Source organism: Mandrillus leucophaeus, unplaced genomic scaffold (genome assembly GCF_000951045.1).
Source record: "Mandrillus leucophaeus isolate KB7577 unplaced genomic scaffold, Mleu.le_1.0 Scaffold65, whole genome shotgun sequence".
Classification (NCBI taxonomy): Eukaryota; Metazoa; Chordata; class Mammalia; order Primates; family Cercopithecidae; genus Mandrillus; species Mandrillus leucophaeus.
Window position 1 is genome coordinate 636204 of NW_012107030.1, and position 23985 is coordinate 660188.

A 23985-nucleotide genomic window follows, 5' to 3' on the forward strand; every position below is an offset into this window, starting at 1 on the left:
AGACCATCCTGGCTAACATGGTGAAACCCCGTCTCTACTAAAAATACAAAAAACTAGCCGAGCGTGGTGGCCGGCGCCTGTAGTCCCAGCTAGTCGGGAGGGTGAGGCAGGAGAATGGCATGAATCTGGGAGGTGGAGGTTGCAGTGAGCCGAGATCGCGCCATTGCAATTCAGCCTGGGTGACAGAGGGAGACTCCATCTCAAAAACAAACAAACAAACAAAAAAAACTCCCAGTTATCTTGGTCCACAACCGGAAGTGACCAGAGGCAGTTTGGAGGTTAAAGGCAAACTAGAGTTGGTTAGGTCAGATCTCTTTCAGTGTTACAGCTTTTGCAAAGGCAGTTTTATAATGACAACAAAAACACTACATATATATCAGAGTCAATGGGATGTAGTTAAAACAGTGATCAGAGGAAAATTCATTGCATCAAACATATTTGTCAGTGAAAATGAAAGAAGGAAAATAATGAATTAAATTCCCAACTCAAAAAACTGGAAAGGAAAACAAAGTAAATCAAGAAAAGCACAAAGAAGAAAAAATAAAGTTAAAGGCAGAAATAAATGAAATATAGAAGAGAAAAATGAGTGATTAATGAATAAATCAGAATCTTTTTTTTTTTTTGCTTTTTTGTTTTTTTGTTTTTTTTGAGACAGAGTCTTGCTTTGTCGCCCAGGCTGGAGTGCGGTGGTGTGATCTTGGCTCACTGCAACCTCCACTTCCTAGGTTCAAGTGATTTTCCTGCCTCAGCCTCCGGAGTAGCTGGGATTACAGGCGCCCACCACCACGCCTGGCTAATTTTTGTAATTTTAGTAGAGATGGGGTTTCACCATGTTGGCCAGGCTGGTCTCAAACTCCTGACATCAGGTGATCCACCCACCTCTGCCTCCTAAAGTACTAGGATTACAGGCATGAGCCACCATGCCCAGACAAAAGCCTAATTCTTAAAAAATGAATAAACTAAAAAAATCACTAGCTACCTTGATCAGAAAGAAAAAGGGAGAAAGCACAAACACAAAATTACAAGAGGCAAATAACCACTGTAACAGAAGAAATGTTAAACATTACAAGAGCCTGATTTGCAGATGTCTATGCAAATAAAAAATGCATGAAATGGATAGCGAAATGACACCATTAAAGTTACAACACTTAAACATACCTATTTCCACAGAAAAACAATAGAGAAATTTACTAAGGAACTATACCACAACAAAAGGATCAGGCCCAGATAATTTCACAAGGGAATTTTACCAAATCTTTAAGTCAGATAGTCCCAGAGTGCTCTACAAATTATTCCAAAGCATTTTAAAGGCAGAAGAACCCCTTAATTCCTTTTATGAAGAATGACACTGATTCCTCAACCTGATGAAAATGACACACACACCCCCAGACAAAAACTACAAACCAATATCACTCATGAACATGAGGGATGCAAAAATATTGAAAAATATACTAGCAAACTCCAACACTATATGCAGAAAATAATATACCATACTGCTATAGACTGAATGTTATACCCCCTGCCCCAGATTCTTATGTTGAAATCCCCATTGTGAAGGTATTTGGAGGTGGGCCATCTGAGAGGTGATTAGGTCAGGAGGGCTCCATCTTCATGAATGAGATTAGTGCCCTTGTAAGAAGAGACTTGGGAGAAATAGTCCCTTTATCATGTGAGGATGCAGCAAGAAGGTGGCCATCTGCAAACCAAAAAGATGACCCTCAGCAGAGCCTTAGCCAGCACCTTCATCTTGGACTTCCCAGCCTCCAGAACTATGAAAAATAAATTTATGTTGTTTAAGTCACCAGTCTATGATATTCTGTTATAGCAGCCTGGGCTGAATAAGACAATGACCTACAAACAAGAGGAAAAATAATCAATATAAGTAGATGCAAAGATGACCCAGAGCATGGAATTAGCAAAGACTCAACACAGCTCTTATAATAATAACCATAACATAAATAATCTACTGGAAAAGGTAGATATAATAGTGGAAGACATAGGAAATGTCTGGAAGATGTATATGGTGGAGGATATAGGAGGAATATGGAAACTCTGGGGGGAAATGAAAAAGTGCCTTAAGAGACGTATCAACCAAAAGCAACTTGTGAAACTCATTTGGATCCTGATTTAAATAAATCAAAAGTTTTAAAAATGAGACAACCAGGGATATTTGAACACTGACACAATTTTTATTATTAAGTAATTATTTATTTTTTGTATAATAAGGATACTGTGGTTATACACTTACAAAAAGAGTCCTAATTTTTTAGAGACATGATATGGTTTGGCTCTGTCCCCACCCAATTCTCATCTTGAAATCTTGAATTGTAGCTCCCATATTTCTTTCCTTTTTTTTTTTTTTTTTTTTTGAGATGGGGTCTCACTCTGTCACCCAGGCTAGAGTGCAGTGGTACAATTTTGGCTCACTGCAACCTCTGCCTCCCGGGTTCAACTGATTCTCCTGCCTCAGCCTCCCAAGTAGCTGGGACTGCAGGTGCACACCACCATGCCTGGCTAATTTTTTGTATTTTTAGTAGAGACGGGGTTTCACCGTGTTAGCCAGGATGGTCTTGATCTCCTGACCTCGTGATCCACCCGCCTTGGCCTCCCAAAGTACTGGGATTACAGGCGTGAACCACCGTGCCTGGCCCAGCTCCCATAATTCTAATGTGTAATGGGAGGGACCCAATGGGAGGTAACTGAATCATGAGGATGGGTCTTTCCCATGCTGTTCTTGTGATAGTGAATAAGTCTCAAGAGATCTGATGGTTTTATAAAGGGGAGTTTCCCTACACAAGCTCTCTTGCCTGCCACCATGTAAGACATGAGTTTGCACCTCATTCGCCTTCTGCCATGATTGTGAGGCCTCCTCAGCCATGTGAAACTGTGAGTCAATTAAACCTCTTTCATTTATAAATTACCCAGTCTCAGGCATGTCTTTATTAGCAGTGTGAGAACAAACTAATACAAAATACACGCTTAACTGATTAAACAATGGGATTATTTGTTTTAAAACAATCCAACAGTGCCGGGCACAGTGACTCATGCCTGTAATCCCAGCACTTTGGGAGGCCAAGGCAGGCAGATCACCTGAGGTAAAGGGTTCAGGACCAGCCTGGCCAACATGGTGAAACCCTGTCTCTACTAAAAATACAAAAATTAGCTGGGCATGGTGGCACATGCCTGTAGTCCCAGCTACTCGGGAGGCTGAGGAAGGAGAATTTCTTGAACCCAGGAGGCGGAGGTTGCAGTAAGCGAAGATTGCACCACTGCACTCCAGCCTGGGCGACAGAGCAACAGAGCGACAGAGTGGGACTCTGTCTGGAAAAAAAAAAATCCAACAGTGGAGGGAGGAAGGCAGATGTTAGTGGGAAGGAGGATAATAAATGAAATAAGATCAACCATTGTAGACAATTGTTGAAACAAGTAGTGGGTACATAAGGATGCTTATAATGTTCTCTCTACTTTTGTATATACTTGTAAAGTCCCTAATAAAATATTAAGAAAGAAAAGGAGACAGGGTGGAAGGGAGGAAAAGAAATGCTTCCTTCCTCATTTGTGACTAGGGCCCACTCCAGTTCCTAAGCCAATCCTGGCCAAGTCAATCTCTGGCTTGTCAGTGGTGGGCTTTGGAATTAGGTCATCGCTTCATAAGCAGGCATCGAGCAATCTGCCAGTAATTCAGGCTACTAAAGTAAGCTAGTTTTGATTTGCATTTTCTAAACTGAATTTCCCCATTGCACTTAAGACGTGAGAACTGGTGTCTCCAACAGAACTCTAAATCCGAGTGCTGCATCCCAAGTCTTCACTCAGCCCTTCTCTTGCATCTGTACTGGTTTGATCCTAGGACCACGTGTCTGACCACTACTCTTGGCTCCTAGACCTTGGGCCTGCAGACTGATCTTGCCACAGATGAACATATCTTCTAAAGGTTAACTTCCTGAACTCCTGGGATCTGCCCATCTGACCGAAGCTCAGGAAGGAGTGACCGATTGCCCTCAGGCATTGTTTTTCCTCTATTTAATAGCTGCTTCTCCAAGATTGACATCGGTGTCTGCAGAGGGTCATTTTCCTCCACACCTCTTGGGCCAAGACATGTCAACCCAAGTCTCTCTGTTTATGCCAAATGAAGAGGAGGCATGTGCCAAAGCATTGACAGTCCTGGGGCAGTAAAGCAGGCTGGTGTTGGGTAAAGAGAAGAACGCTGACAAATGCCAAATAGGGAAACTTCTACCAGGCCCCGCAAACAGTAATATCACCAAATGCTTTTCAAAGACTTGGAACACATGTGGCGATGAGCTTGTGACCAAGTGGGATTCAAGCGTTGCTTGTCTCATCTGTTTGCTATGAAACATGAGATGCAAAAGCACTTTGTCAGATTCTAACTTCAACCTTATGACCAGTTTCAGCAAAAGGATATTCAGAGGAATGGTTTTTCTGAATGACCAAAAGTGAATACAAAGCTGTGCTTTTTAAGCTCAGGGAGTCAGCTGCAAAATTATGTCTCCTCAAAATGAAAATCTTGGTCCCACTTAGAAAAGACCACTCCAATCACGAGGTCAGGAGATCGAGACCATCCTGGCCAACATGGTGAAATCCTGTCTCTACTAAAATACAAAAAATTAGCTGGACATGGTGGCGCACGCCTGTAGTCCCAGCTACTTGGGAGGCTGAGGCAGGAGAATCGCTTGAACCCGGGAGGCGGAGCTTGCAGAGAGCTGAGATGGCACCACTGCACTCCAGCCTGGGCGACAGAGAAAGATTCTATCTCAAAAAAAAAAAAAGAAAAGAAAAAGAAAAAAGAAATGGCCACTCCAGCTTCCCATACATTTGTACTTTTCCAGGTCCTTTCACATTTAACTGAGCACAAGCAGAGAGAAATAAGAAATACATGTTTCAGGCCGAAGTCTTACAACTCAGGATTTAATATGCAGTAAAGGAAGCTACGCAGAGGAGGTCAGACCTTGGTAGGGCTTGGATATTTCTTTGGAGCCCCAGGACAGTGAGACACAACCAATTTCAGTCATTCCTGAACTTTATACCGATGAAAGTGGCTTTGCTTGCATAAAGTCAGCCAGTGTTGCTGGATTTAATCTCTTTCCAATTCTTTGGCACCCAATCTGGCACAGAGCTCTGCTGAGGCTGTTCCCTGACTTGAGTGTGGAGCAGAATTTCCCCTTTTTAGGTCACAAATTCAGAGTAGTCACTCATCACAGCGACTCTCTCCACTGTGTCGATTTTAAACACCTTCATTAACAACACTTATGAAACATTGGCAAGGTGGTGGCTATCTTGAGTTGCTCCTGATATCCATGACATATCACAAGATAGAATCATCATGGGAACAAACTTGCCCCTGCAGACTAGGATGATAGAAACACAGTGATATCCATCTCTTGTAAACACAGCTGAATTAAAAACCCTAGGACGAGGGTCACAGTGGATTATCCAGAGATCTGCTAAGGGTGAGTACAGGCCCCCAGAAAGGAGTCTTCCTTTATTTTTATTTTTATTTTATTTTTTGAGACGTAGTCTCGCTGTGTCGCCCAGGCTGGAGTGCAGTGGCATGATCTCAGTTCACTGCAACTTCCGTCTCCTGGGTTCAAGCAATTCTCCTCCCTCAGCCTCCTGAGTAGCTGGGACTACAGGCAAACCGCTACCATGCCCAGCTATTTTTTTTTTTTTTTCGTATTTTTAGTAGGGACGGGTTTCACCATATTGGCCAGGATGGTCTCAAACTCCTGACCTTGTGATCCACCTGCCTTGGCCTCCCAAAGTGCTAGGATTACAGGCGTGAGCCACTATGCCCGGTCGACGAGCCTTCCTTGTCAGTTTCTTAAGCAGTGTCTGGCTGCTCCCTTGCTGCCACCACCTGAAGTCTTGGTCCTCATGCCTGCCTTTGGGGGTGGTGGGATGGGACCTCTTGTGCTGAGATGGACAAATCTCCCCTAGGCTGGTGGCCTTCTTGGGGTTCAGAGCATTGAATCGGGATGGCATCAGAGTGAGTTTGGTTTTCTACTGGCTAATGCTCCAAGTGTACAGAACTGTATTTTCCCTGGCTCTCCCTCCCCCTATTAGCCAGCAGAGCTGTCCCCTACCCCAGCATGTCCCTGGCTGTTAAGTATGTGCCCTTGCATGCAGTTAGAAACACTGTCGTCACCCTCAGCATTCATTTCTCTGCTCCCATGACAGCACACACTTGAGCAGCCACTTTGGAGGGCCTGCCTTTGTTCTTTTCTCTGAAAACCTCTCATTCCTCAACCCTCCCGACATCCGCCATCTCCCTCCTGTCTGAGTGGTCCTGGCCCACCACATCAACCCATCTCTTAGACCCTGCTAATTTGATTAAGGGTAGATTCTGGCTTATGTGGGGACAATCAGAATTTCTCTCTAGATATTTGATAAGGAAGACCATCAAAGGAGGCCACTCATCACCAGGCAATGAGGAATGGGGGTCAGGACCAGTGATAGAGAAGCCCAGAGTCTGTGCATGCTGGACTTAGGGAGAGGCAGGGGTAGGAGCCCAGCAGAGGAGACCCGTCCACCCTCAGACCAGAATGAAGCCAGTGGTTGCTGAGAAGCAGGGGTGAGAAGCTGCTGCAGCCCAGAACTAGGTCTGCTCAATAAATGCCCCTTTTCGGGTGGGTTTCTATTTCTTGCAACCAAATGTGCCCCGATTGAAAGCACACTCAAAAGCTGCCCATGATGCCCAGATGCTGGCCTCATCTCTGTCCTCATCCTGTTTCAACCTCTCTGCAGCATCTGAGACCGTCCCCCTAACTCCCTCCTCCAGCCTCTTTCCACCTAAGTCTTTTCTAATGAGGTGCTGCAAAATCCCACTCTCTTTCTCCTTCTCCAGTTCCTCCTCCCACCTTCTCAGTAAAGTCAACCAGGCGCTCCCGGATTTGGTGTTCTAGCCTGATCTTCTCCTTGGAGAGTCCATTGATTCCCGTGGCTTTCTCTACTGAGTCCAGGGAAAAGGCTCTAAACCTAAAGCACCTGCCCTGACGTCTCACTCCTGCACCAACTGTCTACTTAGATGACTCAGCCTCTTGAAATGTCCACTCAACATCTTCCCCTCAAGCCCATCCCTCTCTTGCTTTGCCCATCGGATTTAGAGGACCTCATTCTTTCAGTCATGTGGCCTGGGACCACTGTGGTCATTCTACACCTCATGGTGACTGCCTGCTTAGCATCACTTAATAAGTGTTTGCTGAATGAAATGAAGAAATGAATCTTGTATTTTTCCCTCTGTTTCATTCCTCTTCCGTCTCACTGATAGAGTTTGGAGGTTTGTCTCCTCTAAATCTCATTTTGAAATGTGATCCCCAGCACTGGAAGTGGGGCCTGGTGGGAGGTCATGGGGGTGGAGCCCTCATGAATGGTTTGGTGCCTTCCTTGTAGTAAGGAGTGGCTTCTCACTCTATTAGTTCACATGACAGCTGGTTGTTTAAAACGGCCTGGAGGCCAGGTGAGGTGGTTCTCTCCTGTAATCCCAGCACTTTGGGAGGTTGAGACAGGAGGATCGCTTGAGCTCAGGAGTTCAATACCAGCCTGAACAACACAGCAAGACCCAGTCTCTCTACAAAAAATAAAATCAGCCAGGTGTGGTGGTGCATGCGTGTGGTCCCAGCTACTCGGGGGGCTGAGGTGGGAGGAGCGCTTGAGCCCAGGAGGTCGAGCTACACTAAACCACTGCACTCCAGCTTGGGTAACAGAGCAAGATCCTATCTCAAATAAAAAATAAAAAACAAAAAGGGCCTGGTAGCCAGGTGCAGTTACTCATGCCTGTAATCCCAACACTTTGGGAGGTCAAGGTAGGCAGATCACGAGGTCAGGAGTTTGAGACCAGCCTGGCCAACATGGTGAAACCCCATCTCTACTAAGAATACAAAAATTAACTGGGCATGGTGGCGCGCACCTGTAGTCTCAGTTACTCAGGAGGCTGAGGCAGGAGAATCGCTTGAACCCGGTGGGCAGAGGTTGCAGTGAGCCGAGATAGCGCCACTGCACTCCAGCCTGGCGATAGAGCGAGACTCTGTCTCAACACACAAAAAGGAAAAGAGCCTGGCATCCCTCTTGCTCTGTCTCTTGCCATGTGACATGCCTGTTTCCCTTTGGCCTTCCACCATGAGTAAAAGCTTCCTGAGACCGCAGCAGACGCCAAGTGGGTGCTAGTGCCAAGCCTGTACAGCCTGCAGAGCCAGGAGCCAAAAAAATATCTTTTCTTTATAAACTACTCAGTCTCAGGTGTTCCTTTATAGCAACGCAAAAACAGACTAATACACTCACCATGCCACTAGAACTGGGAGGAGTTTTGCCCCCTGTATACACACCTAAGCAGATACTACACAATAGATTATACGTGGTGTCAGTGGGATAAAGGATTTTGGTCAGGGTGTTTCTGTTTTATGGTACAGGGTATAAAACAGTACATACACACACACTTCTGTGTTTAACTGAACTGTAGGATTCTCTCATGAGGCTTAGAATTCTGCCTAACTTTGGCTTTAACCTGATGATTCAGTTATAACTGACACCAAGTCAAACTCAGAAACACAGCGTCTGTCAAGATCCCACAGTGGCTCGAGTTGGCAGGCACACCACCAGCAACAAGCCTGGAAAGGCACTTGTGGGAGTCTAGAGAAATACCTGTGCAAACATGTCAAGGTCAACACAATACGAGCTTTCAAATGACTTTCTCCCACAAAGTTCTACAAACCCTCAGGGCCTTCAGGGTTCTCTCTGAAGTCATCATTCTGAAGAATCACAAACATTTGAAACTGAAATTTATGATGGGCAGAATCACAACAGAGGCCAGAAGAAATTCCAGTAATCATCTAGCCCAACTCCTTATTTCACAAATTAAGAGACCAAGGTCTAGATTAACGGGACCATAGTCTATCAAAAGGAACCAGTAACGTATTAGAAAAAGTACAGTTCATTTGGCTTCAGAAACAAGGAGTGGAGAGGCACAGATGTGCCTTTAATTTCACTTTATAAGGAAAAGCAAGCAAGCAATGCTTTCATCCCTCTAATCTCAGTAGTCAAACCGGTTTAAAGCCACAGGTTGCTCAAAGGAAGAAGCCCTCAGTCTGAGACTCACTCACCCAGTATCCCCCCAGCATGGAGAGAAGGAGGAGAGAAGCAGGAGAAGGCCCTCTCTTCCGGAGGTTCCTTTTCAGCACTGCCCTCCACCAGCGGTCTGTCTTCCCCAGGATCACATGGAGTTGTTCTATAAATGTGCATTGGCTTAAGGCTGGGAACGCCGGCCTGGGAGGCAGCGGCGTGTAAGCAATCTGACCCGGGCCAGGCAGCAGCTTTCCAGAAGGCTCTGCAGCCTAGAGGGAGAGGGTAACAAGGAGCAGGGAGCCTGCAGGTACCGCCAGCCTCCAGCTCTCTGTGCTTCTCACTACACATTTATTTGGGATCCGAAGCCAGTGTCAACTACCTTGGCCTGCAAATTGCTTTATTTGGCTTATATTTTGGCTGGGACAAACCACTTTTCAAAACAAAGCAGTCGTAAAAGAAGAAAAAAACAAGCCATAAAATTAGCAGTGCTGCCGGACTGGTGGCTCACACCTGTACTCCCAGCACTTTGGAAGGCTGAGGCAGGAGGATCACGAGGTCAGGAGATCGAGACCATTCTGGCTAACATGGTGAAACCCCGTCTCTACTAAAAATTAAAAAAATCAGCCAGGTGTGGTGGCACGCGCCTGCAGTCCCAGCTACTCAGGAGAGCGAGACAGCAGAATCGCTGGAACCCGGGAGGCAGAGCTTGTAGTGAGCCGAGATTGCGCCACTGCACTCCAGCCTGGGCGACACAGCGAGATTCTGTCTCAAAAAAAAGAAAAAAAAAAATTAGCAGCGCTTCTAGTAAACAAGGACAGGTCATCACCACCCTCAGCTGACATAATATCAAGCAGTCCTTTTCAAACATGTCAATATGCTTCCTTCGGAAAGGGAGAATGTGCAGTTAGGCGAGTTCTAAACAGCATGCCACCTACAGTTTCATCAGTAGACAGGGAATTAAAGATGCAATCATACAATGGGAAGCGAAGCAGCTGGAGAAAGGGTGAGGGACCATTTATTTATTTATTTTTGAGACGGAGTCTCGCTCTGTCGCCCAGGCTGGAGTGCAGTGGCGCGATGTCAGCTCACTGCAAGCTCCACCTCCCGGGTTCACGCCATTCTCCTGCCTCAGCCTCCCGAGTAGCTGGGGCTACAGGCGCCCACCACCGCACCCAGCTAATTTTTTGTATTTTGTTTAGTAGAGACGGGGTTTCACCATGTTAGTCAGGATGGTCTCGATCGCTTCGGCCTCCCAAAGTGCTGGGATTTACAGGCGTGAGCCGCCGTGCCCGGCCAAGGTGAGGGGCTCTTTACATACCAACACTGAAAACTCTCCAAGATACATCACGTGAAAAATATTAAGATACAGAACAGTGTGTATGATATACTATTGTTTATGTAAAGAGAAAAGCAAGGGGCTGGGTGTGGTGGCTTACGCCTGTATAATCTCAGCAGTTGGGGAGGCCAAAGTGGGCAAATCACTTGAGCTCAGGAGTTTGAGAACAGACTGGGCAACACAGAGGGACCTTGTCTCTACTACAAATACAGCAAAAAAATTAGGCAGGCGTGATGGTGCACGCCTGTAGTCCCAGATAGTTGGGATACTGAGGTGGGAGTATTGCTTGAGCCAGGGAGGTTGAGGCTGCAGTGAGCTGTAATGGTGCCACTGCACTGTAGCCTGGGTGACAGATTGAGAACCTGTCTCCAAAACAAATGAACAAAAAAACCAAAAACCAAAAAAAACCCAAAAGGAGGGTATACATTTATGTGTATATACTACATTATAAAGGCAATGATCTAAACCTAACCATACAATGTACTACATTATAATATATAAATACTTCTTTCTGGAAACTCACATAAGAAACTAGTGACAGTGGGTGGACTGGGGAGCAGGGAAAGGGGAAGACTGTTCCCTCTCATATTTCTTTTCTAGTTTCGGGATTTTATCTCATGTGAATGTATAATTTTCAGAGAAAACTTAAAAGGCAATCTAATTTTCATCAGAAATATTTAATTTTCAAAATTATTCTAGTATTCAGAGTGCAAATTCAAGTCACTATAACTCCTTTTTTCACATATTTAAAAGTTAGTTGAGTTGTCTTCCTTAAGAAGACAGAGTTTTATAATAACTAAAATGTTGTAATACCAAAGGACCTCCCAGAGAGTTTTGTTTTGTTTGTTGTAGAGGCAGGGGTCTTGCTACACTGTCCAGTCTGTTCTTGAACTCCTGGCTCAAGGGATCCTCCCAAAGTGCTAGGATTACAGGTGTGAGCTACCATGCCTAGCTTCCCAGAGAGTTTTTAATGAGGGTTCTGAAGGCTGGATACTAAGTCTTGATTCAGCTATTTTCCTTATTCTTTCTTTTTTTTTTCTTTTTTTTTTCCAGAGACGGAGTCTTGCTCTGTCGCCCAGGCTGCAGTGCAATGGCACGATCTTGGCTCACTGCAACCTCTGCCTCCTGGGTTCTAGCAATTCTTCTGCTCAGCTTCCAGAGTAGCTGGGACTACAGGTGCCCACCGCCACGCCAGGCTAATTTTTTGTATTTTAGTAGAGACGGGGTTTCACCGTGTTGCTCAGGCTGGTCTCAAACTCCTGAGCTCAGGCAATCCACCCTCCTTGGCCTCCTAAAGTGCTAGGATTACAGGCATGAGCCACCATGCCTGACCAATTCACCTATTTTCTAGCAGTGACTTGGATCAGTTGCCCAAGCACTAAGCACTTCCATTTCATCAGGTATAAAAAGAGAATGATCCCACACTCCATCTTCTTCATAGGCCCAGCATGACTTACTCATGATGATGTACATAAAAGCCCTCCAAAAATGGAGAATCCCTATTCTAGAATTGAGTTGTTCTGGGCAATTACATTTTATAACTTTTTTTGAAGTACTTGTGTAATTCCACACTCAAATAACTTAAGTCAAATTTTCCTGTCAGAAAAAGCATAAAAGTAAAGGGACCTCTACCTAAAACCATGTGGCATGTTTTCACATTAGCACTTTTTCGGCTCCTAAAACCTTTAGGTTTTTCACTTTCTCAGCATCACCTCTCTTGTGTACAAACTGCTTTCTTCCAAATGAACAGCCAGGCATATTAGGGTGGGCTGTTCTGGGCCTTCTTCACAGCTTTCTACCACTTCTCACTTTTGTTCCCAGTTTATTGATCTGGGAACAGTTTTTTAGTCCTCCCACTAGTACCAACACATAAAACTTGGGTGAAATGGTGACATGGTTTGGCTGTGTCCGCACCCGAGTCTCATCTTAAATTCCCACATGTTTTAGGAAGGACCAGGTGGGAGGTAATTGAATCATGGGGGCAGGTCTTTCCCATGTTGTTCTCATTAGATTGAATAAGTCTCATGAGATCTGTTGATTTTATAAGGGGACTTTCCCTGCACAAGCTCGCTCTTTGCCTGCTGCCGTCCATGTAAGATGTGACTTGCTCCTCCCTGCCTCCCACCATGATTATGAGGCCTCTCCAGCCACCTGAAACTGTCAGTCCATTAAACCTTTCTCCTGTGTAAATTGCCCAGTCTTGGGCATGTCTTTATCAGCAGTGTGAAAATGGACTAATGAAAATGGCTTTGAGATATAAAAAAGTCTTAAATTACACTAAAATCACCAGAGTTCCAATGTCTATAAACAACAGTGCAGTTCCCATGATCCTGATAAAAACCCACAGATGTCTCTGTATACTGGGTGAGCTGGTGCCACCATACAGCAACAGTGTGAGTGCAGTTTCTATCTTTCACTCAGCTGCTCAGCTTTGAAATGATTCTTGACCAAAACATTCATTCATTAATTAGCAAAAGCAAAGACTTATTTTTAATTTGAGGAGATGTGAACTATTTCAAAACTTGCTTATAAAGTCAGGTTTGATTAATATTATTTTATTTCATATTACTTCATATTTGCCCAATTGAAATACACGTAAACACAACCTTGCTGAAAATCACTAGCATATGGCAGAGAGCACAAAGAAAACATTTCCCAGGCAATGCTTAGAGCTCCTGATTAGTTAAAAGCTCTGAGGGGAAAATAAATTCAAAGTAATGTTTGAAATGACAGTGAATAGGTAGATTTATAAAAATAAAAGTATATAATGTTTAAGGTTCATTTATCTCCATACATAAAATAAATAAATAAAAGCCCTCTTTTTACTGAAGAAGACAGAACACACAAATGCAACTCCTTTCCTTTAACAGACTTCATTAAAATGATAACAAAGGCATTTTTAAAAACAAGTATGTCCAGGTGAGGCGCAGTGGCTCATGCCTGTAATTCCAGCACTTTGGAGGCCGAGACAGGTGGATCATTTGAGGTCAGGAATTTGAAACCAGCCTGGCCAACATGGCAAAATCATCTCTACTAAAAATACAAAAATTAGTTGGGCATGGTGGCAGGTGCCTGTAATCCCAGCTACTCGGGAGGCTGAGGCAGGAGAATCGAGTGAATCTGGGAGGCAGAGGTTGCAGTGAGCCGAGATCACGACACTGCACTCCAGCCTGGGTGACACAGCAAGACTCTGTCTCAAAAACAAACAAACAACAAGAAGAAAAAACAGGTATGTCCAGACAATAATGTAATAATGTGGCAAACTGGAGAAGGCACATTAGCTAATGAGAGCTTTCTCCATGGTTGTGGGTAATGGAAAGCAGATGACGGTCTGGTAGTTGAGGAATCAGGGAAGAGGGGCATTAGACTAGAGTAGAAGGGGCTCCAGCCCAAACAAGACTCTGCAGACCCTGGAGAGGCTCTGAAACACCAGGAACAATGGTGGGAACGTACTTGGGAAGAAAACTAAAAATAAGTGTCAATGGAATCTACCCTTTGCCCTGCCTGGCCATGTGCCATAAGACAAAAACAAAATTGAAAACAAAAGCAAAACCTTTCCTATATCCTGATACTTAAAATTCTGTCAGTGTTTGATGGCTCATACCTATAATCCCAGCACTTTGGGAGGCTGAGGCAGGAGGATCACTTGAGCCTAGGAGTTTGAGACCAGCCTGGCCAACACAGCGAGACCCCCATCTCTACAAAAAATAAAAAATATTAGCTAAATTTAGTGGCATGCACCTGTAGTTCCAACTACTTGAGAGGATTGCTCCTGGTGGGAGGATTGCTTGAGCCCGGGAGGTCGAGGCTGCAATGAACCATGATTATGCCACTGCACTCCAGCCTGGGCAGTAAGTAGAGCAAGACCCAGTCTAAAAAAAACAAAAACAAAAAAACAAAATCTACAGAAGGTTGAAGATAAATTTAATAAAATATCTCAAAAAACAGAATTAAAGAAATATTTAAAATATGAAAAAATATTAAAGGTCTGGAGAATCAAACTGTGAGGTCCCTATCTAAGTGATGGGAGATGCAGACATGAAACAGAAAAGTAGAAGGAAGAAAGTGTCAAGGAGGTAATATAAAAATATTTCCCATGCTGCGCATGGTGGCATGTGCTTATGGTACCAGCTGCTTGGGAAGCCGAGGCAGGAGAATCACTTGAGCCCAGTAGTTGTGGGCTGCAGTGAGCCATGATCATGCCACTGCACTCTGGCTTGGATGACAGAGTAAGAACTTATCTCTAAAAACATTTTTAAAAAATTAATTTAAAAAATAAAAATAAATCATAATTTTTTCCAAAGTTGAAAGAGGCAAAAGGGCTCTCACTAGGTGCCTAGCACAGTAGATGAAAATATCTCATATAGTTCTGTGGGTTGGCTGGGCTCAGCCAAGCGGTTCTCACCTTGAGGGTTGGTGCTCCCCAGCCACTGAACCTAGGAAGATAGTTTTCCTACCCTATCTTTTCAAGTAATGGAAATCAGAGCCAAATTCATTTTCCAGCCCTCTCCTCCTTACTTACCGCACTCCAGCTGTTACCAGTAGGGAATCTGATGGGTCTGCGGCAGCAACTCTATTCTTCCCTCCTCAGAGGAAAAAATTCACCCAAGGGGCATAAGGCAGAGTAAGACACCAAGACAATTTTTAGAGCAGGAGTGAAAGTTTTTAAAAAAGTTTTAGAGAGGAATGAAAGGAAGTAAAGAATACTTGGAAGAGGACCAAGCAGGTGACTTGAGAAATCCAAGTGCGCTGTACAACCCTTAATGCAGGGTTTTATATATTGGCACGGTTCTGGGATTTGCATTTCTTCTCTCCTGATCCTTCCCTCAGAGCAGGCTGTCCACTTACGCAGTGGCCTACCAGCACTGGGGAGTGGCCACACTCAGTGTGTTTACTGAAGTTGTGCGCATGCTCATTTGAGGCATTTTTCCCTTGCCAGTTGTGAATTCCTAGAGGAAGGTCATATATTAGTTAAACTGATATTTTGCCTCTTAGGGCGCATGCCTGAGCCCACTTGCCCAACTCCTGAGATCTTATCAGGAAGCCGCTGACACTAGCTTCAGGTGTTTTCTATCTATTGGGAGACGGCCTTTCCCTGGTGCTAGCTGCAACCAATGATGATTTTAGAGAAACAGTGGAACAACCACCTGACCATCATATGACAGTCACCTGACATTCCTGGTTGGGGGTGGGGGTGGAATGCGCTCTGCTGCCCTGCTCATGTCCCCCTAGCTACCTACTCTGACACAGATATGTGTGCCTTCCTGAACTTTCTTGAATGTGTCAGACTCATTTTAACCCCAAAGACTTTTTTTGCTATTGCCTTTGACTACAATATGATTTCCCTGTATTTTTGCATGACGCATTACTCCTCACAATTCAAGTCTCATCTCAAATGTCACCTCCTCAGAAAAGATGTTGTGCTGCTCATCACATCTAAAATAGCAACTCCCAGGCCAGGCCCAGTGGCTCATGCCTATAATCCCAGAACTTTGGGAGGCTGAGGTGGGTGGATTACTTGAGGTTAGGAGTTCAAGACTAGCCTGGCTGACGTCGTAAAACTCCCTCTCTACTAAAAAGACAAAAATTAGCCAGGCGTGGTGGCCTGCACCTGTTATCCCAGTTATTTAGGAGGCTAAGTCAAGAGAATTGCTTGAACCCAGAGGCGAAGGTTGCAGTGAGCCTAGATCGCACTGCACTACAGCCTGGGCGACAGAGTGAGACTCTATCTGGAGGGGGAAAAAAAAAATGTAACTTCCATTCTCCACCTATCCCCTTAGCCTATTTAAATTCTTCATAGCACTTAGAATTACCAGATCCTTTTTTTTTCCTTTTCTTTATTATCTGTCTCCTCCATGAGAGTAGGGACTTTGTCTTATTCATCATTATACAGATAGTTCTGGAGCCACCCAACGAGATCTTCTTCCCCACTGCACAGACAAAAATCAATTCACTGAGACCATGGCATTGCAATAGAGAAAGAGTTTAATTGCCATGAAGCTGACCCATGTGGAAGAACTGGAGTTATCCCTCAGATCAGTCTTCCTGTAGGCTTGGAACGTAGGGTTTTTATGGACAATTTGGTTGTCAGGGGGTAGGGGGATAGTGCCGCTGATTGGTTGGGGATGAAATCATATCAGTGTGGAAAACAGTCCTTATGCACTGAGTCAGCCTCTGGGTGGAGCCCCAGAACATGTTGAGTCATGAGTCATAAGTCTGAGTGAGGTCAGTCTGAAAAACATCTCAAAAAACCCAATCTTGGCCAGGTGCGGTGGCTCACGCCTGTAATCCCAGCACTTTGGGAGTCCAAGGTGGGTGGATCACAAGATCAGGAGTTCAAGATCAATCTGGCCAAAATGGTGAAACCCTGTCTCTACTAAAAATACAAAAAACAAACAAACAAACAACAACAAAAAAAATCAAAAAAATCTTAAGTTCTACAATAGTGATGTTACCTATAGGAGTAACTGGGAAAGTCACAGATCTCGTTAACTCTGGCTACATGACCCCTGGACAGTAAGGGACTATAGAAACTATGCCTACATTTTAGCAGAGTTCTGGTTTATTGCATAATCCTATTCTTGTGGCCTTTCATTAGTCTTACAAAGGCGATTTTGGTCCCTGAGAAAGGAGGGGGTTAGTTTTAGGGAGGGACTATTATAATCTTTGCTTTCAAATTAAACTATAAATTGAGTTCCTCCCAAAGTTAGCTTGGCCTATGCCCAGGAATAACCAAAGACAGCTTGGAGGTCAGAAGCAAGATGAAGTCAACCATGTCACATTTCTGTTACTGTCAGTTTTGCAAAGGCAGTTTCAGTCCCTAACATAATGATAATTTGATGTAGATTTATCGTAAGATGGTGCAAAAGAGAGAATGCATTCAGCAGAAACTGTACTTTGAGTATTCAAACAACTATTCTGTTTTTCACATTCAGTACAGTATTCAATAAATTATATGAGATTCAACACTTTGTTACAAACTAGGTTTTGTGTTAGATAATTTTGCCCCACTGTAGGCTAATGTAAGGTTCTCAGCACGTTTTAGGTAGGCTAGGCTATGCTACTGTAACAGCTACAATGTCTAGGGTACTTATGCTGGGGTTCGTTGTCTCAAAACGAGAAAGAATTCAGGACACGGACACACATGGGTGGGTTAAGGAGTAGAAAACTTAACAGAAGAAAGGAGAGAGAGAGAGATGTCCAAAACGGGAGCCGACGGAGTGCAGCAGATTTTATAGGCAGGCTGGAAAAGGCAGTGTCTGATTTGCGTAGACCTCATAGATTGCTACCATCAGGTATGACATTTACACAGCCCGAGGGGAAGACTGGCTGCCCCACCCTAATCTTACTACGCAAATTGGCTCTCCAGTTGATCAGCACTATCTTGTCTGCTCTTTACTGTACAGTGGCCGACAAAGAGAAGGGAAGACAGAGCCACCATCTTGAACATGTCTAGTGCCTAGCTCCGGCCGGCATTCACTAGTGCAAGCTCCCAGCTTGCTTGTTTATATCTGCAGCTTGACTTCACAGGCTGCTCTTTGTTAAAAAACGATTTGGGGTTGCTTTTCATTAAGGACAAAAGCCTTATCGAGGACGTCTGTACCCTCACTATCTGTCCAAGTAATTTCTTCTTAACTCCCATATCGCTATGTTCAGTAGGTTAGGTGTGTTAAATGCATTTTCAACTTACAGTATTTTTAATTTATGAAGAATATACAAGGAACACCTATATCATCAGTGCCTAGAACATACCTGGAATGTTTGTTGAGTGAATGCTGAATCAGAATCTTGGCTGGGCACGGTGGCTCATGCCTGTAATCCCAGCACTTTGGGAGGTCAAGGTGGGCAGATCACCTGAGGTCAGGAGTTCGAGACCAGCCTGGCCAACATGGTGAAACCTCATCTCTACTAAAAATACAAAACTTAGCCAGGCCTGGTGATCCATACCTGTAGTTCCAGCTACTCGGGAAGCTGAGGCAGGAGAATCACTTGGACCTGGGAGACGGAGGTTGCAGTGAGCTGAGATCACACCATTGCACTTGAACCTGGGTGACAAAAGTGAGACTTCATCTCAAAAAAAAAAAAATCAATTTCAAGCAGACAATGGAGCAATGCCTTTAAATTCCTGATGAAAAATTATTTTCAGCTCAAATTCTATATCCAGTCAAATCTTCAACTAATGGAAAAGTAAAATAAAGACATTTTTTAGACTCATAAAACTTGCTTGCTTTACATCTCTTCTAAGAAAATACCTCAGGAAAACCAGGGCATAAACTAAACAGTTTTAAACATGGAATCCAGAAAGCAATGAATTTAACCAAGGATGGCAGTAAAGAGAAGCCCCATGGTGACAACTGTGTAGCAAGTCTGGAATAACAGCTCATCCAAACTGAAGTGGGCAGACACAGGGCCCTGGGATGGAGTGCTCTAGGGAAAAAAAAAGGAAAGCCAGGCATAGGCATAGTGGCCCATGCCTGTAATCCTCGCACTTTCAGAGGCCAAGACAGGCGGATCACCTGAGGTCAGGGGTTCAAGACCAGCCTGGCCAACACGGTGAAACCCCATCTCTACTAAAAATACAAAAATTAGATGGGCATGGTGGCGGGCGCCTGTAGTCCCAGCTACTTGGGAGGCTGAGGCAGGAGAATCACTTGAACCTGGGAGGCAGAGGTTGCAGTGACCGAGATCATGTCACTGCACTCCAGCCAGGAAGACAGAGCGAGACTCTGTCTCAAAAAAAAAAAAAAAAAAAAAAAGAAAAAGAAAAAGAAAAAGAACAAAAAGAAGAAAAAGAGGATTTCAGTAGAAAAGTGAATTGGATGAAGAGGTTGGAAAAAGTTGACAATATATTTCTTCAAATAGTACCAAAAAAAGCGATTAGAAACTATAGAGGAAAGCAAAAGTATCGGAGAGAAAATGTAATTGATAATCATATTGATCACAAGCTCTGCATTAAACAATATTTGCAGAAATCCAAAAAGAAAAATATTCCACATTGATTTCCAAATTTGTGAATCAACTTATAGATGAAAAAGAGATGACTTACTTGTGGTTGCAGAACAACCTTGATGATGTTGTGGGGGGACCTGTGATGCACTGTCCAGAGAAAAAAGAAATTATTTTCCCAGTGACTGGAAGTGCTGTCCGCAGACAGCCCTCAGCTGCGTGCCCCTTTGCGGACTGCCTCAGCGGAAGAGAGATGCGTAGTTGAAACTCAGCTGCTTCCTCTGCCCAATCCTGTTTCCTTCCCTTCTGCAATACATCCCCTAACATACCTCCTGCATGCCAATCTGCTTCATAGTCTGCTTCCCAGAGAATCCAACCTGTGACAATTGGTACCAGAAGTGGTGTGATCCAAAAAAACCCAAACAGGAGGACTGGATGTTTGGGGTTGGGTCACCTGCCACCTGGCTGACAATGAGGACACCATCATTAGTGGAAGGTGGCACACAGATTGTCTCTGGCAGAAGGTGATGGTGCATTTATTAAAACTTTTGCTGGTGATGAGCTCAGATGGTACCTTAGTGAAGGAAACGTATTAGCTTGGATGTAGCGGGTGCTAGAGACATGAAAGAAATAGTAAGTATAGCTTTATTGCCCAGCTTGATTAGCACTTTGAAAACCACTGAGAGCATCAGCAATTGCAGCTAAGTGTCAAAGCCTGAATGCCAAGCATGCAGTCAGCATGGCCACAGATTATTTACAGGAGGATTAGGCAATGACTCCTATTATAAATGATAATAGGAACCAGGTTTCTTACTGTTGAGAAGGAATTTACAAATACAGAAAGAGGATGTATTAGGGTTTTGCAGAGAAACAGAACCAATAGGGTATATGTAGATACGTAAGAGAAGATTTCTTATGGGCTCATGGAATTAGAGAAGCCGAGAGTTCCCACGATATGCCATCTGCAGGCTGGAGAACTAGGAAAGCTGGTGGTGTACTGCAGTCGGAGTCCAAAGGCCTGAGTAGCAGGGGAGCAGATGGTGTAACTCCCAGTCCAAGGCCAAAGGCCTAAGAAGCAGGTGGCAGGGGTGATGGTGCTGGTATAATTCCTGGAATCTGAAGACCTAAGAGCCAGGAGCTCCTATGTCTGAGCTCTAAAAGAAAGAAAACTCTCCTTTAACAACAACAAAAAATATTTTACTCGGGCCTTCGCAATTGAGTAAACATATTTAAATTGTTCTGTATCTCCTAAGTCTCGCAGTTCAAAGTGTGGTCTCTGATCAGCAGCATCACTATTAGCTGGGAGCTTGTTAGCAATGTACAATTGAGGCCAGGTGTGGTGGCTCTCACCTGTAATCCCAGCACTTTGGGAGGCCAAGGTGGGCAGATCATGGGGTCAGGAGATCAAGACCATCCTGGCTAACACGGTGAAACACAGGCTCTACTAAAAAATACAAAAAAATTACCCGGGCGTGGTGGTGGGCACCTGTAGTCCCAGCTACTCTGGAGGCTGAGGCAGGAGAATAGTGTGAACCCAGGAGGTGGAGCTTGCAGTGAGCTGAGATTGTGCCACTGCACTCCAGCCTGGGCAACAGAGTGAGACTCCATCCCAAAAAAAAAAAAAAAAAAGAAATGTATGATCGGGCCAGGCCTGGCAGCTTATGCCTGTAATCCCCGCACTTTGGGAGGCTGAGGCCGGTGGATCACCTGAGGTCAGGAGTTTGAGACCAGCCTGGCCAATATGATGAAATCCCATCTCTACTAAAACTACAAAAAAAAAAAAAAAGAAAAAGAAAAAGAAAAAAATTAGCCAGGTGTGGTGGCATGCACCTGTAGTCCCAGCTACTCGGGAGGTTGAGGCAGGATAATCCCTTGAACCTGGGAGGCAGAGGGTTGCAGTCAGCCGAGATAGTGCCACTGCACTCCAGCATGGGCAACAGAGCAAAACTGTCTCAAAAAAAAAAAAAAAAAAAAAAATTGGAAATGTACCATTGGAGGCCCATCCCACATCCACTGAATCAGAATCTGTATTTTTAACAAGATCCCCAGGTGATGCGAATGTATGTGAAAGTTTGAGAAGCACTGGTCTACAGCATGAGTGAGGCATGTGGTCTAGAATCGAGGTTCCAAGTACTTAGCAGGTGTGATCATGTTTACTAACATGCCCTATTTTATTCATTTACAAATTATTATTATTATTTTTTTTTTGAGACAGAGTCTTGCTCTGTCACCAAGCTGGAGTACAGTGACGCAATCTTGGCTCACTGCAACTTCCACCTCCCGGGTTCAAGTGATTCTCCTGCCTCAGCCTCCCAAGTAGCTGGGACTACAGGCACCCACACTGAGTAGTTAATGATACTAAGTGACATATTCATGACGCTTGCCACAATAAATGCATTACTGACACTCCGCCCTGGCTGGACTATACATGGCTACCAAGCCTAGAATTCCTAGCACCCAATCAGATCTGATTTCATCTGAAATCTATGGTGGGCTGCCTTCCCTACAGGCAACATTGCCAGAACTATTAAACACTTTTTCTCACTGAGAATTTGCATGTTTTCCCATTTGATTTGTAAGAGGGCTGGTAAAAGCTACAGCCTAGTGGGGACGCCATGATACCAGAGCACTCATTCACTCCAAATCTGCCCAATCTCTAACTCATCTCCTACATCTCTCCTCTCTGCCTGGGGTTCACTAAGTCCTGGTTACTAGACATCCTTTACAACTCCTCATTGTCATCTCATTTTAACCAGGAGGGTAATCCAGGGGCTTCATCTCCCAGGAAGGGGGATAGAGTTTATTTAGTTCTCGTCATGTTGTTCTCCACTTCATCATCTTGCAACACTCTTCATTTCTGATTATTATGTACAACCACCATGCTAATCAGTCTTTTCTGTTTAGGGTACAGTACCTATATTCCGTAACTATCAGATTGCACGAGTAAGGATTCTTTATTTTTTGGTACTAGGAAATCTGAAGCAAATTGGCTTAAGTAGGGAAGAAATGCATTATATGGGTAGTTTTGTTGATAAATAACAAAACAGAATACCTCATGAAGAGTGTTTTAAACAATAAGGACATTAGCCGGGCGTGGTGGCTCACCAGCTGCTCAGGAGGCTAAGGCAGGAGAATTGCTTAAATCCCAGAGACAGAAGTTGCAGTGAGCTGTCACTGCACTCCAGCCTGGTGACAGAGCAAGACGCCATCTCAAAAAAAAAAAAAAAAAAAAAAGAAAAAACAAAAACAAAACAATAAGGACATTTATTATCTCCTGTAACAAGATGTCGAGAGAAAAGGCAGTGGCAGCAGCTTGGTGATGTCATGAAGGACTTGGGTTCTTGCTGCTGGGTAATGTTAATTTGTCCTCACATGGTCACAAGATGACTGCCATATTTTGAACAATATATGCAGACATGACTACATTTGGCTAAAGAGGAGCACTTCCTCTTAGTGTCTATTTTTATTGCGTAGAAAAATATTTCTGATAAGACCTTCAATAGACTTCTGCTTAATTCCAGTGACATGTGCCACTTCGGGGTTGAGGCAATGAAGCCAATGCACCGTTCCTGGCCTGCCTATTTCTAGGCTTCTGTTTTATAAGAAGAATTGTAACCATTTTGACTAACACACTATAATGGGATTTCTCATATACCTAGCTAAATAGACCCTGGTAGAGCCTTTACCCACAAGGCTGGTTACTCTCCATCTGTCCCCATCTCCCCCCCTCAAATCCATCTCCATCTTTCTTGGTCCTGCTCTGAGCAGGGACTGGCCTATGGACTGCATCACACAGGTTCTCTTGCCCTCTGGCATCCCATTGGCCTCAGCCAACCAGAGGTAAAAGCAGGGGAGGAGAGGTTGGAAGGATGAGATCAGGGTATTTCTGCCCTCATTTCCTCTTTGCATAGTATTGTGGTCCTGGCATGGTGCAAACTCCAGAAACAGAACTCCTGTCTGGTTGCCCCTTCTCCATGGCTTCAGTCTTCATGGGGCTCTGATAACACTGCTTTTTCCTTTGCACCCTCTAGGCCTTGGGGTAGTAATATCTTCCCATGGTTGCTCATCCTGGGTACCTGGATTTGTTTCCTATGGCTGCTGTAACAAATTATCCCAAACTTTGTCTACAATTCATCTTTTTTTATGCTTCGGTTGCTGATGCTTTTGGTGTCATATCTAAAAAAACTATCATCTAACCCGAGGCCACAAAGATTTACAGCTATGTTTTCTTCTAAGAGTTTTATGGTATTAGCTTACATTTGGGTCCAATCCATTCTGTGTTAATGTTTATATAAGATGTGAAGGAAGGGTCTAGCTTCACTCCTTTTCTACAGATATCCAATTGCCCCACTACCATTTGTTGAAAGGACTGTTCTTTCCCTATTGAATTGTCTTGGCACTTTGGTTGAAAATCAGTTAATCAACTAGGTGCGGTGGTGCACGCCTGTAATCCCAGCCCTTTGGGAGGCTGAAGCGGGCAGATCACGAGGTCAAGCGATTGAGACCATCCTGGCCAACAGGGTGAAACCCCCCTCTACTAAAAATACAAAAATTAGCTGGGCGTGGTGGCACGTGCCTGTAGTCCCACTGAGAGGTGACAATGTGCTAGCAGCCCTCACTCTAGGCGCCTC

General features: G+C 44.3%; 1 protein-coding gene across 1 annotated transcript in view; it reads right to left on the reverse strand.

Annotated features, from left to right (window-relative positions):
• Window positions 1-15001, reverse strand: part of LOC105554595 (transforming acidic coiled-coil-containing protein 2-like) — a 94593-nt gene extending 79592 nt beyond the window's left edge. The window contains exon 1 of the mRNA XM_012001140.1: window positions 14931-15001. The gene's annotated coding sequence lies outside the window, so the exon portion shown is untranslated. The remainder of the gene's footprint in view (window positions 1-14930) is intronic.
• Between the last annotated feature and the right edge of the window lie 8984 nt (window positions 15002-23985).